Here is a 13376-nt window from a genome sequence, read left to right on the forward strand (position 1 = left end):
CTGCTTACCAAAAGTGGCCCACTGGGCGCGCGCATTCCACGCCCGGCTCCAGGCCAGCGAGCCGGGCTTCTTATCCATTTAAAGTTTGAGAATAGGTTGAGATCGTTTCGGCCCCAAGACCTCTAATCATTCGCTTTACCGGATAAAACTGGGTCTCTGGAGCGTGCCAGCTATCCTGAGGGAAACTTCGGAAGGAACCAGCTACTAGATGGTTCGATTAGTCTTTCGCCCCTATACCCAGGTTAGATGACCGATTTGCACGTCAGGGCCGCTGCGGAACTCCACCAGAGTTTCCTCTGGCTTCGTCCTGCCCGGGCGTGCCTGCGACGGAGCGGGCGAAGTGGGCTGGTGGTGCGCCCGCCTTTGTAAACCCCCCGGAGCGGGCAGCGGGATCCCACCTCGGCCTAGGCGTCCCGGCCTTCACTTTCATTGCGCCACGGGGTTTCGTGTCGAGCCCTCGGACTCGCGCGTGTGTTAATCTCCTTGGTCCGTGTTTCAAGACAGGCCGGGTGGGTCGCCGACATCGCCGCGGACCCCTGGCGACCGCCTCCCCCCCTAAGGGGGGGAGTCGGCAAGCCCTCCCGCAGCGGCGGCACTGCGCCGGAAGCGGGGGGCCCCCTTCCTCCGTCGCCGAGACCCACTTCCCCCCCGCGGAACCACTGCCTCCGACCGACAGCCTCCCCCCAGAGAGGGAGACGCGCCGTCCGGGCGACGGGGGGATGGGGAGGGCAGAGCGGTTCCAGAAGAGGTCGCCGAGGCGGTCGTCTCCCTCAGCCCCGGGCGACTGCTTCTGCCGAGAGGGGGATGTAACGCCGGGAGGGCGTGAGCCCCGTGCCCGAGAGCGCAAGCGCAACCTTTCGGCCTCCTTCCGCCCCTGAGGCCTTCACAGCCGGCCCGGAGCCGGTCGCGGTGCACCGTCGCGGAGGAAATGCACTCTGCGGGGACCGGAGCCGCCCGGGCCTAGTCCGCCCCCTTCGCCTGTGGCCGGCGGCGCCCACCCCGCCCCCCCAAGAGGGGACGGGTGAAGGCGGCCCGCCAGGCGAGCCGGGGTGGGAAGTAGCGCGGGAACCCGGGGCGGCCGACCAGAGCCCGCCTGGCTGAATCCTCCGGGCGGAACGCACGGACCCCACCCGTTTACGTCTTAGTGGTTTCACGCCCTCTTGAACTCTCTCTTCAATGTTCTTTTCAACTTTCCCTCACGGTACTTGTCCGCTATCGGTCTCGCGCCGGTATTTAGCCTTAGATGAAGTTTACCACCCGCTTTGGGCTGCATTCATAAACAACCCGACTCCGGGGAAACCTGGTCCCGCCGTGCCAGGGGCCGCTACCGGCCTACCACCGTCCGCGGGCTGGGGCCAGTATTAGAAGGACTCGGGCTCTTGAGCGACGCCGGGGTGGTCCGGTCTCCCGTACGCCACATTTCCCGCCGGGCAGACGGGGATTCGGCGCTGGGCTCTTCCCTCTTCACTCGCCGTTACTGAGGGAATCCTGGTTAGTTTATTTTCCTCCGCTTAGTAATATGCTTAAATTCAGCGGGTCGCCACGTCTGATCTGAGGTCTTTAGTCGAGTCAGAGTCCCGGAGAGGGCGGAGGCCGGGCGGGAAAGAGAAACGACGCGTCACGTCGGGCGGTCGTTTTCTATCCCTTCAGCCTCTTTTCTCCACGGACCACGCCATTCCGCCCTCGCCGTCTTACGGGGGGGAGTGACCGGAGGTAGCCCTGTGTTGCCACAGACAGCCTCGCCGCGCTCTCCCGATTCCCGGGGCGGGGGCAGGTCTGGCTTTAGCGGGACGCAAGGAGACGGGGGAGAGGTCTGGGACCCCCCTTCCTCTTCCTTCTGAATCCCAGCAGCGCCGTGGAGGCGATCGACGGAGGGGCGACCCTCAGACAGGCGTAGCCCCGGGAGCAACCCAGGGCCGCAAGGTGCGTTCGAAGTGTCGATGATCAATGTGTCCTGCAATTCACACTAATTCTCGCAGCTAGCTGCGTTCTTCATCGACGCACGAGCCGAGTGATCCACCGTTAAGAGTCTCGCTCGTTTTTTTTTTCTCTGGATAACGTTGGTCGGCCGCAAAGGCGTAAAAAAACAGACGTGGGACGGGGGGTGTTCCGCTCAGGAAGGGGGCTCTGTTGTCCCGGGCGCTCGGCCTCCGCCGCCCCTACCTCTGACGGGGAGGGTAACAGAGAAGGGCTCGTGGCTTCTCGACCTACCGCCCGGTCCCGACCCCGGAGCGGGGTGCGGGCTCACGCGGGCGAGCGGTACCCGGGACGGCCTTCGACGCGCAGGTTGTTTCGTTTCCTGCGGCGGGTGGGCGACGGGAGGGAAGGGACCCCCTCCGCGTGCCGTCCCCTGCCGCGCAGGGAGCGCCAGCGGGGCGGAAGTCGGGTTCCCTCCGCTCCCGCATCAGGGGACGAGAGGAGAACCGTGAGCTTCCGGCCCCACACCTCCTTGGAGTGGGGGGTCGCTGGGCGAGACGGCGCGGGCCGCTCCTCGCTCTCTCGTTAATGATCGTTCCGCAGGTTCACCTACGGAAACCTTGTTACGACTTTTACGGAGGACCGTCCCGACGCCACGCCCGGGACCCCGGCTTGGTTTTGGTCTGATAAATGCACGCATCTCTGGCGGTCAGTGCTCGTTTATACGTATTAGCTATAGAATTACCACAGTTGTCCGAGTCAATGGCTTGGAGCGATCAAAGGAACCATAACTGATTTAATGAGCCATTCGCAGTTTCACTGTACCGTCCGTGTGTACTTACACATGCATGGCTTAATCTTTGAGACAAGCATATGCTACTGGCAGTATCAACCAGGTAGCCCGTCGGCGCCTGAGCGACGCTCCAGAGAGGCGAAGAGGTGGACGCGTCGAGGTCGGGGAGACGGCAGAGAGACCGTGACAGAGAGAGGGAGACGCGGGGGAGCACCCAGAGAATGCGCGGTGTGTTCGGGGAGGTGGCAAGGAGGACGCGAGGTCGGCGGAAGGCCGACCCGCTCAGCAGAAGGGAGGGCACCGCAGAAGGGAGCCCATACGGAAAAGCCGCACGGACGACCAGAAGCTCCCCGGGCGGAACGCGAAGGCGAGGAGACTGGCCTCAGGGGGACGCCACGGGCAACACCCCACCAAAAGCCCGCCGCTCCCGGGGCGACCCGCGATGGGCCGCTTGGGGAACGGGCGGGGCTGAGGCAATGACGACCTGGTGCGGCTCCTCCATCTGGCTTAGTCCCACCTCCACACGCGCAAGGGGTCGTCGGTCCACAGGCAGGCCCGGAGCGGAAGGGCATCCAGAAGCCACCCGGCGAGACGCAGAAGCGAGGAGACTGGCCACCGGGGTCGCCTGATGCGGCTCTTCCATCTGGCTTAGTCCCGCCTCCGCCGCGGGGGTCCTCAACCCGACCGGCGGAAGGGCGCGGGGTTGACGGGAGAGGGGGCTGGCTTTCAGGGTCCACCGCGACCAGGCGACTCAGAGGTCTCCCAGATGCTTGGCCTGGCCGTGTCGGCGTCGCCCTACCAGCGTAGTCCTCCCCCCGCCCTCGCGCCCATACCTCAACGGACTTTTTTTCTGCTTTTCTTTTCGCCTCCCGTGGCTTTTGCAGCGGTGGGCCCAGCTGCCGACGGGATGGGGAAAGGGGCGCAGAGCGCGAGGGGGCCTCCCCTTTTTCCTCCGTCATGGGTTTCTCGCGCCATCTCTCCCTTTTATTTTTAAACCAGCTTTCTCTGTCGGACCCTCGGTTCCCTTCTCGTTCCGACTCTCGCTTCTGCCCCTTTTCCGAGCCGCCTCGGGGAGGACGTTCAGGTAGCGTGGAAGGTGTACGCAGGCCCGGTGGGGACGCTTCCCCACACCCTGCTTCACGAGGGACCCGCACCGCACTCTCCGCACCTCCGTCGTCTCCTCCCCATATGGGTAGGGGCTTAGGATAGATCAGGGGTAAGAAAAAGGATAGCCCGGCGGCAGAGTGGAAACGCCAACCGCCGCCACCACTTTCCCGCTGGGAGGTCGCAAAAGGCCGCCCTTGGAGAAGATTGTTGTGCTTCCCGGCACGGGGAGCGATTTGGACGACGGGCCCCCTCGCGCGACCTCCGCCGGAAGCTGGCCGGAAAGTCACGGGGTAGGTCCCCGCCGTTCGCCCATGCGGGTCTTCGGACCGCTTTCGAGGCTCAGGTCATTTCAAACTTGCCACTGCGAGGCCGCCCACCTCCGCAGGAGGGGGCGGCCAGCGCATTCACGCCACCGTAAGGAAGGTGAAATCCCAGGGGTGGAGGAGGAAGGGGCCGCTCGCCTGTGACCGGCGCTGGCTCCAGAGCCCGGGCCGAGCGAGCAGTGCCACCTCCTCGCCCGGGAGCGCTTCACCAAATCGATCGGAAGAGGATGAGCCTCCGCACCTCTGTCATCTCCTCCCCATAGGGGTAAGGGGCTCGGGACAGACCGGGGGTAAGAAAAAGGATAGCCCGGCAGCAGAGTGGAAACGCTAACCGCCGCCGCTGGGAGCTCGCAAAAGGCCGCCCTTGGAGAAGATCCCTGTGCTAACCAGCACGGGGAGCGTTCGAACGATGGGCCCCCTCGCGCAACCTCCGCCGGAAGCTGGCCGGGAAGTCGCAGGGTAGGTCCCCGCCGTTCGCCTGTGCAGGTCATCAGACCGCTTTCGAGGCTCTGGTCATTTCAAACTCACCACCGCGAGGCCACCTGCCTCAAGATGGGGGCAGCCAGCGCATTCGCGCCACCGTAAGGAAGGGGAAACCACAGGGGTGGAGGAGGAAGCGGCCGCTTGCCTGTGACCGGCGTGGGCTCCAGAGCCCGGGCCGAGCAAGCAGCGCCACCTCCCCACCCGGGTGCGCTTCGTCAAATCGATCAGAAGAGGACAACCCAGGGGTGGAAGAGAGAAGGGGTCTCTCGGACCGGAACCTTCACCCGGACCCGCTGGATGTCTGCGTACATCGGAGGCGCTCTGACTCCAGGCCCCACGTCTGGCAAATTCCCCTCCAGGAGCTGCAAGAGAGGCCAGAGCGCAAACCTGCTACCGGAAGGGGTCCCCGAACCGCACTTCGCAAATTAATCGGAGTACCGGTTCTCCGACCAGACCGTTCAAAGTCTGGAGAGGCGCTCTTCTCTCACATATATCTCCTGGAGGCATGGGACGAGGTGTCTTCGGGTGGTTGGGAGACGCCCCCGCATAATCCGGGTCGGTACCGCAAACTACCCGCCCACCTTGAACTGCCAGGCGTACGCGGCAGGAAAATTCAACCTCATCCCGGTTCTACTGATTTTTTTGCTCCTTTGGCTCCCTCTCTGGCCGCTTTGGGGTACTGCAACCGAGTATCTGCCAAAACGCATGGAACTGCCCGTCGAATTCGAGTTAAGAGGTGTAAACCATGGAAGTCTGAAAATTCAGAAACATTTTCAAAGTCCCAATGACTCTCCCGTGTGATTCTCTGGAGCCCTTTTCGGCTTCCGAGGCTGTCCAACTCCCCCCCGGATGACGGAAGTATAATAGTATTTTTTTTTTCTCCCATTTTTTCCCAACTGCCGAGGAAGATTGGGCGAAATTGTCTGGAGCCCTGCTCGGGTCCCCGAGGACCCGGACACCCCTTGAAAGTCATGTAAGTATGACAATTCTGAACAAATCTTTTTTTTCTCCCATTTTTTCCCAACTGCCGGGGAAGATTGGGCAAGATTGTCTGGAGCCCCGCTCGGGCCCCCGAGGGCCCGGACACCCCTTGAAAGCAATGGAAGTATGAAAATTCTGAACGGATCTTTTTTTTTCTCCCATTTTTTCCCAACTGCCGGGGAAGATTGGGCAAGATTGTCTGGAGCCCCGCTTGGGCCACCGGGGGTCCCGCCACCGCTCCGAGGCCACGGAGGTCCGAAAATTCTCAGTCTTTATCCAAGCGCCGAGGGCAGTCAGGCGAGAGTGCTCGGGGCCCCGCTCGGGCCCCCGGCACCTCTCCAAGGCTACGGAGGTCCGAAAATTTTCAGTCTTTATCCAAGCGCCGAGGGCAGTCAGGCGAGAGTGCCCGGGGCCAGATTGCCTGGAGCCCTTTTTGGATGCCGGGGGCTGCCGACGCCGGTCAGATCTCGGAAGTCTGAAAAATTAGTCTTTTTTTTCTAAGTCCCGTGTCATTGGTGCACTCAGTCTGCAAAGGGATAGGATTAGATACACCGCTCAGCAGACAGTATCACACAGGATAGGATTAGATACACAGCTCAGCAGACAGTATCACACAGGATAAGATTAGATACACAGCTCAGCAGACAGTATCACACAGGAGAGGATTAGATACACTGCTCAGCAGACAGTATCATACAGGACAGGATTAGATACACAGCTCAGCAGACAGTATGACAGGATAGGATTAGATATACAGCTCAGCAGACAATATGACAGGATAGGATTAGATACACAGCTCAGCAGACAGTGTCACACAGAATAGGATTAGATACACGGCTCAGCAGACAGTGTCACACAGAATAGGATTAGATACATGGCTCAGCAGACAGTGTCACACAGAATAGGATTAGATACACGGCTCAGCAGACAGCATCACACAGGATAGGAATAGATACACAGCTCAGCCGACAGTATCACAGAGGAGAGGATTAGATACACGGCTCAGCAGACAGTATCACACAGGAGAGGATTAGGTACACAGCTCAGCAGACAGTATTACACAGGATAAGATTTGCTACACCGCTCAGTAGACAGTATTACAAAGGATAGGATTAGATACACAGCTCAGCAGACAGTATCACACAGGAGAGGATTAGATACTCAGCTCATAAGACAGTATCACACAGGAGAGGATTAGATACACAGCTCAGCAGACAGTATCACACAGAATAGGATTAGATACACGGCTCAGCAGATAGTATCACATAGGACAGGATTAGATACACCGCTCAGCAGACAGCATCACACAGGACAGGATTAGATACATATCTCAGCAGACAGCATCACACAGGACAGGATTAGATACACAGCTCAGCAGACAGTATCACACAGGACAGGATTAGATACACAGCTCAGCAGACAGTATCACACAGGACAGGATTAGATACACGGCTTAGCAGACAGTATCACACAGGACAGGATTAGATACACGGCTCAGCAGACAGTATCACACAGGACAGGATTAGATACACGGCTCAGCAGACAGCATCACACAGGACAGGATTAGATACACGGCTCAGCAGACAGCATCACACAGGACAGGATTAGATACATAGCTCAGCAGACAGTATCACACAGGACAGGATTAGATACACGGCTCAGCAGACAGTATCACACAGGACAGGATTAGATACATAGCTCAGCAGACAGCATCAAACAGGACAGGATTAGATACACAGCTCAGCAGACAGCAACACACAGGACAGGATTAGAAACACAGCAGACAGTATCACACAGGACAGGATTAGATACACGGCTCAGCAGACAGTATCACACAGGACAGGATTAGATACACAGCTCAGCAGACAGTATCACACAGGACAGGATTAGATACACGGCTCAGCAGACAGTATCAACACAGGACAGGATTAGATACACGGCTCAGCAGACAGTATCACACAGGACAGGATTAGATACGTAGCTCAGCAGACAGTATCACACAGGAGAGGATTAGATACACAGCTCAGCAGACAGTATCACACAGGACAGGATTAGATACACGGCTCAGCAGAAAGTATCACACAGGAGAAGATTAGATACACAGCTCAGCAGATAGTATCACACAGAAGAAGAATAGATACACGGATCAGCAGACAGGATCACACAAGCTCAGCAGACAGTATCACCCAGGAAAAGATTAGATACACAGCTCAGCAGACAGTATTACCCAGGAGAGGATTAGATACACAGCTCAGCAGACAGTATCACACAGGACAGGATTAGATACACAGCTCAGCAGACAGTATCACCCAGGAGAGGATTAGATACACAGCTCAGCAGACAGTATCATACAGGATAGGATTAGATACACGGCTCAGCAGACAGGATCACACAGGAGAGGATTAGATACACAGCTCAGCAGACAGTATTGCACAGGATAAGATTTGCTACACCGCTCAGCAGACAGTATCACACAGGATAGGATTAGATACACAGCTCATCAGACAGTATCACACAGGTTAGGATTAGATACACAGCTCATCAGAAAGTATCACACAGGATAGGATTAGATACACAGCTCAGACAGACAGTATAACACAGGCGAAACCTCCACTGTGCAGCCTATCATCATCCCAGCCTCCACTGTGCAGCGTATCATCATCATCATCATCCCAACCTCCACTGTGCAGCCTATCATCATCATCCCAGCCTCCACTGTGCAGCCTATCATCATCATCATCATCCCAGGCTCCACTGTGCAGCCTATCATCATCATCCCAGCCTCCAGTGTGCAGCCTATCATCATCATCATCCCAGCCTCCACTGTGCAGCCTATCATCATCATCATCATCCCAGCCTCCACTGTGCAGCCTATCATCATCCCAGCCTCCACTGTGGAGCCTATCATCATCATCATCCCAGCCTCCACTGTGGAGCCTATCATCATCATCATCCCAGCCTCCACTGTGCAGCCTATCATCATCATCATCATCCCAGGCTCCACTGTGCAGCCTATCATCATCATCCCAGCCTCCAGTGTGCAGCCTATCATCATCATCATCCCAGCCTCCACTGTGCAGCCTATCATCATCATCCCAGCCTCCACTGTGCAGCCTATCATCATCCCAGCCTCCACTGTGGAGCCTATCATCATCATCATCCCAGCCTCCACTGTGCAGCCTATCATCATCATCCCAGCCTCCACTGTGCAGCCTATCATCATCATCATCATTCCAGCCTCCACTGTGCAGCCTATCATCATCCCAGCCTCCACTGTGCAGCCTATCATCATCATCATCATCATTCCAGCCTCCACTGTGCAGCCTATCATCATCCCAGCCTCCACTGTGCAGCCTATCATCATCCCAGCCTCCACTGTGCAGCCTATCATCATCATCTCAGCCTCCACTGTGCAGCCTATCATCATCATCATCATCCCAGCCTCCACTATGCAGCCTTTCATCATCATCCCAGCCTCCACTTTGCAGCCTATTATCATCAATCCAGCCTCCACTGTGCAGCCTATCATCATCAACCCAGCCTCCACTGTGCAGCCTATCATTATCATCATCCCAGCCTCCACTGTGCAGCCTATCATTATCATCATCCCAGCCTCCACTGTGCAGCCTATCATCATCATCATCATCATCACAGCCTCCACTGTGCAGCCTATCATCATCATCATCATCCCAGCCTCCACTGTGCAGCCTGTCATCATCATCAACCCAGCCTCCACTGTGCAGCCTATCATCATCATCATCCCAGCCTCCACTGTGCAGCCTATCATCATCATTATCCCAGCCTCCACTGTGCAGCCTATCATCATCATCATCATCCCAGCCTCCACTGTGCAGCCTGTCATCATCATCATCCCAGCCTCCACTGTGCAGCCTATCATCATCATCATCATCATCCCAGCCTCCACTGTGTAGCCTATCATCATCCCAGCCTCCACTGTGCAGCCCATCATCATCATCATCATCCAAGCCTCCACTGTGCAGCCTAGCAGCCTATCATCATCATCATCCCAGCCTCCACTGTGCAGCCTATCATCATCATCCCAGCCTCCACTGTGCAGCCTATCATCATCAGCATCATCCCAGCCTCCACTGTGCAGCCTATCATCATCATCATCCCAGCCTCCACTGTGCAGCCTATCATCATCATCCCAGCCTCCACTGTGCAGCCTATCATCATCATCCCAGCCTCCACTGTGCAGCCTATCATCATCATCATCATTCCAGCCTCCACTGTGCAGCCTATCATCATCCCAGCCTCCACTGTGCAGCCTATCATCATCATCATCATTCCAGCCTCCACTGTGCAGCCTATCATCATCCCAGCCTCCACTGTGCAGCCTATCATCATCATCCCAGCCTCCACTGTGCAGCCTATCATCATCATCCCAGCCTCCACTGTGCAGCCTTTCATCGTCATCCCAGCCTCCACTTTGCAGCCTATTATCATCAATCCAGCCTCCACTGTGCAGCCTATCATCATCAACCCAGCCTCCACTGTGCAGCCTATCATTATCATCATCCCAGCCTCCACTGTGCAGCCTATCATCATCATCATCCCAGCCTCCACTGTGCAGCCTATCATCAGCATCATCCCAGCCTCCACTGTGCAGCCTATCATCATCATCATCATCCCAGCCTCCACTGTGCAGCCTGTCATCGTCATCATCCCAGCCTCCACTGTGCAGCCTATCATCATCATCATCATCATCATCCCAGCCTCCACTGTGTAGCCTATCATCATCCCAGCCTCCACTGTGCAGCCTATCATCATCATCATCATCCCAGGCTCCACTGTGCAGCCTATCATCATCATCCCAGCCTCCAGTGTGCAGCCTATCATCATCATCATCCCAGCCTCCACTGTGCAGCCTATCATCATCATCCCAGCCTCCACTGTGCAGCCTATCATCATCATCATCATCATCATCATTCCAGCCTCCACTGTGCAGCCTATCATCATCCCAGCCTCCACTGTGCAGCCTATCATCATCATCATCATTCCAGCCTCCACTGTGCAGCCTATCATCATCCCAGCCTCCACTGTGCAGCCTATCATCATCCCAGCCTCCACTGTGCAGCCTATCATCATCATCCCAGCCTCCACTGTGCAGCCTATCATCATCATCCCAGCCTCCACTGTGCAGCCTTTCATCGTCATCCCAGCCTCCACTTTGCAGCCTAGTATCATCAATCCAGCCTCCACTGTGCAGCCTATCATCATCAACCCAGCCTCCACTGTGCAGCCTATCATTATCATCATCCCAACCTCCACTGTGCAGCCTATCATCATCATCATCCCAGCCTCCACTGTGCAGCCTATCATCATCATCATCCCAGCCTCCACTGTGCAGCCTATCATCATCATCATCATCCCAGCCTCCACTGTGCAGCCTGTCATCATCATCATCCCAGCCTCCACTGTGCAGCCTATCATCATCATCCCAGCCTCCACTGTGCAGCCTTTCATCGTCATCCCAGCCTCCACTTTGCAGCCTATTATCATCAATCCAGCCTCCACTGTGCAGCCTATCATCATCAACCCAGCCTCCACTGTGCAGCCTATCATTATCATCATCCCAGCCTCCACTGTGCAGCCTATCATCATCATCATCCCAGCCTCCACTGTGCAGCCTATCATCATCATCATCCCAGCCTCCACTGTGCAGCCTATCATCATCATCATCATCCCAGCCTCCACTGTGTAGCCTATCATCATCCCAGCCTCCACTGTGCAGCCCATCATCATCATCCCAGCCTCCACTGTGCAGCCTAGCAGCCTATCATCATCATCATCCCAGCCTCCACTGTGCAGCCTATCATCATCATCCCAGCCTCCACTGTGCAGCCTATCATCATCAGCATCATCCCAGCCTCCACTGTGCAGCCTATCATCATCATCATCCCAGCCTCCACTGTGTAGCCTATCATCATCATCATCCCAGCCTCCACTGTGCAGCCTATCATCATCATCATTCCAGCCTCCACTGTGCAGCCTATCATCATCATCCCAGCCTCCACTGTGCAGCCTATCATCATCATCATTCCAGCCTCCACTGTGCAGCCTGTCCTCATCATCATCCCAGCCTCCACTGTGCAGCTTATCATTATCATCCCATCCACTGTGCAGCCTATCATCATCATCCCAGCCTCCACTGTGCAGCCTATCATCATCATCATCTCAGCCTCCACTGTGCAGCCTATCATCTTACCAGCCTCCACTGTGCAGCCTATCATCATCATCTCAGCCTCCACTGTGCAGCCTATCATCATCATCATCCCAGCCTCCACTGTGCAGCCTATCATCATCATCATCCCAGCCTCCACTGTGCAGCCTATCATCATCCCAGCCTCCACTGTGCAGCCTATCATCATCATCCCAGCCTCCACTGTGCAGCCTATCATCATCATCATCATCATCCCAGCCTCTACAGTGCAGCCTATCATCATCATCATCCCAGCCTCTACTGTGCTGCCTATCATCATCATCCCAGCCTCCACTGTGCAACCTATCATCATCATCATCCCAGCCTCCACTGTGCAGCCTATCATCATCATCATCCCAGCCTCCACTGTGCAGCCTATCATCATCATAATCCCAGCCTCTACTGTGCAGCCTACCATCAGCATCATTCCAGCCTCCACTGTTCAGCCTATCATCATCATCATCCCAGCCTCCACTGTGCAGCCTATCATCATCATCATCCCAGCCTCCACTGTGCAGCCTATTATCATCATCATCATCATCCCAGCCTCCACTGTGCAGCCTATCATCATCATCATCCCAGCCTCCACTGTGCAGCCTATCATCATCATCATCCCAGCCTCCACTGTGTAGCCTATCATCATCATCATCCCAGCCTCCACTGTGCAGCCTATCATCATCATCATCATCCCAGCCTCCACTGTGCAGCCTGTCATCATCATCATCCCAGCCTCCACTGTGCAGCCTATCATCATCATCATCATCATCCCAGCCTCCACTGTGTAGCCTATCATCATCCCAGCCTCCACTGTGCAGCCCATCATCATCATCATCATCATCCCAGCCTCCACTGTGCAGCCTAGCAGCCTATCATCATCATCATCCCAGCCTCCACTGTGCAGCCTATCATCATCATCATCCCAGCCTCCACTGTGCAGCCTATTATCATCATCATCATCATCCCAGCCTCCACTGTGCAGCCTATCATCATCATCATCCCAGCCTCCACTGTGCAGCCTATCATTATCAGCATCATCCCAGCCTCCACTGTGCAGCCTATCATCATCATCATCCCAGCCTCCACTGTGTAGCCTATCATCATCATCATCCCAGCCTCCACTGTGCAGCCTATCATCATCATCATTCCAACCTCCACTGTGCAGCCTATCATCATCATCCCAGCCTCCACTGTGCAGCCTATCATCATCATCATTCCAGCCTCCACTGTGCAGCCTGTCCTCATCATCATCCCAGCCTCCACTGTGCAGCTTATCATTATCATCCCATCCACTGTGCAGCCTATCATCATCATCCCAGCCTCCACTGTGCAGCCTATCATCATCATCATCTCAGCCTCCACTGTGCAGCCTATCATCTTACCAGCCTCCACTGTGCAGCCTATCATCATCATCATCTCAGCCTCCACTGTGCAGCCTATCATCATCATCATCCCAGCCTCCACTGTGCAGCCTATCATCATCATCATCCCAGCCTCCACTGTGCAGCCTATCATCATCCCAGCCTCCACTGTGCAGCCTATCATCATCATC

The 13376-nt window shown here is 56.2% G+C and overlaps 1 long non-coding RNA gene and 1 other non-coding gene across 2 annotated transcripts in view; both read right to left on the reverse strand.

Annotated features, from left to right (window-relative positions):
- Window positions 1–13376, reverse strand: part of LOC142283449 (uncharacterized) — a 69713-nt gene that overhangs the window by 35898 nt on the left and 20439 nt on the right. The window lies entirely within an intron of this gene.
- LOC142283454 (5.8S ribosomal RNA) lies at window positions 1878–2031 on the reverse strand. Its single transcript, XR_012745097.1, has one exon. It is a non-coding gene; the product is annotated as a 5.8S ribosomal RNA (ribosomal RNA).

The sequence above is a fragment of the Anomaloglossus baeobatrachus genome, unplaced genomic scaffold, assembly GCF_048569485.1.
Source record: "Anomaloglossus baeobatrachus isolate aAnoBae1 unplaced genomic scaffold, aAnoBae1.hap1 Scaffold_539, whole genome shotgun sequence".
Classification (NCBI taxonomy): Eukaryota; Metazoa; Chordata; class Amphibia; order Anura; family Aromobatidae; genus Anomaloglossus; species Anomaloglossus baeobatrachus.